Raw genomic sequence first — 2,286 nt, forward strand, 5'->3', positions numbered from 1 at the left:
TTCCCAAGTTGTTGCTTGGAACCTGCATTACTGCTTGATTGTGTAATCACAGCAGTCTATACAATCTATACATTATAAAATGCAAGACAATGCAAGAATATTTAATATTTTTCTTTTCAAGACAATGCAAAGCATTTACAACGTGAATATGACGCGTGGACGGGGAGGGGATGCGGCGACAAGCGGCGACGGCTGCTGAATCCGCTGACTGCCGCATCCCCTCCCCTCTACATCACGTCGTAAAACGGTTTGCGAAATGGCATTGTCTTGCATTATTGTAATAATTGTATAGACTACTGTGATTATAACACAATCAAGCTAAGTGGTTTCAAGCAACTTGGGAAATATCTGATCTGGTGAAGTGTTTTGGAAACCATGGATGACGATCAATTTCGTCCAGTAAATATTTCCATAATATTACATTTATGGACTATCTCATAGGTTAGGAACCGATAAATACTATCGGCTCCTATAACTATAGATAAATGTTTTAAGTATTATTATTATTATTATTATTATTATACGTATTATTATTTTTATGTATACATGCATTGCTATAAAATAAATATGTATTACTAAAATAAGAGCCTGTGCATATAAATATCACATCCCAGACAGCACAAAGTCGTCTAAATGATGACTAAAAAGATATCTGCAATAAGTCCTAAAGACGTCTAAAAAGTTGTGTGAAATGAGTCCTAAAGACGACTAAAAGATAGCTATAAAAAGTTTTAAAGATGACTAAAAGATATCCACAGAAGTCATCTTTAAGTTATCATATGGATAAAACCATGAAGATGACTAATTGGGCGACATCTACCGACTTTTAGTCATCTTTTCGTCGACTATATTCGTTTTCTAAAAGATATCTTTATAACTATTTAGTCACCATTTAGTCATTTTTTAGACGACTTTGTGCTCTCTGGGATAATAATATTTGTTAGATATCTATTCGATTTTTATAAAACCAAAATAAAAATCATTATAAAACTTAAAAAATAATAATTTACGTATACGGTGTTTTTAAGGGATCAATTCCTTCTAAACTAATATTCAGATCCAACGGTCACCCATCCAAGCCACGACCGCCGCCAACGTTGCTTAACTTCTGTGATCGGGAATTGTAGGCACTTCGTGATGATCCATGATTACTTGATCTTAATATCATGGATATATTCGTGATAGATCAAATTAATATAATTATCAAAAAAACATCTTTTAGAATATATCTTTTTATAAATATTAACATACAATAACATGTTTGATAATCAAAATGACCAACATTGATTTCTGCGTAAAGATTAAATATCGTTCGTAAATGAGCTTCGTTAGGAAATCAAGTTAAAATCGTGATAGTTTCTATTTACTCAACTTTGATCATATTTAACAAAATTTAGTTTCTATTTACTTAACTTTGATCATATTTAACAAAATTAACTAAATTACTTGTTTATACTTTGAACATAGACCTAAAATTTTAGAATATAATTAAAAAATACATAAACAATAAAAAAGACAGGACAATAGGCCAAAGACGAGCATAAAACAAAGGATGTCAATTAATAAAAATTCTTTAATAAGTCATTTAAATAAAATTAAAATTTAAAAAAACGCGAGACTAGTTTCGGCTTAAGTAGATATAGTATGGGGATTCTACATCAAATATAGGTCAAGGTCAAGGGTGGGGAGAATGTAAGTCAAGAAGGATGGGGAGAATGTAGGTCAAGGAGGAAGGGTAGGGGGAATGTAGGTCAAGGGGGGATTAATTAAATAATTAAACAATAATCGATTGAATCATCAATTAATTGATAACAATTAATTGATAACAATTAATTTTTTTATCAATTATATTTTTCGTGGACCGCTACCGCCACGTGCGCGGTGACGCCATTTTGAACGCGGTGCCGCCACCGTCGCCGCCACGTGCGCGGTGACGCCATTTTGAACGCGGTGCTGCCCATAGAACTTATATACATGGAAGGGGCTGCCCATAAGTTGAACAGAGAGATCCACGTCCGATATATCTCTCCTTCTTGCGATGTTGATTTTCGCAATTACGCATGCGCGGCCTGCGTGTGCACCTTTTTGTTTGGCCCAAAAGTGAGGTAGCGGGAACGACGCGCATGCGCATTTTCAAAAATCAACTGAGTGAGAGAGAGGAGTATAGTTTTCTTTCTCACTTCCATTTGAAACTATTCGGTTCGCATTCCCCTTCCATGTACTGTAAGTTCTATGGTGCTGCCACCGTCGCCACCGCCGTCACGTGTGCGGATGCCGACATTTTGA

Source organism: Wasmannia auropunctata, unplaced genomic scaffold (assembly GCF_000956235.1).
Source record: "Wasmannia auropunctata unplaced genomic scaffold, wasmannia.A_1.0 LD335708.1, whole genome shotgun sequence".
Taxonomy (NCBI): Eukaryota; Metazoa; Arthropoda; class Insecta; order Hymenoptera; family Formicidae; genus Wasmannia; species Wasmannia auropunctata.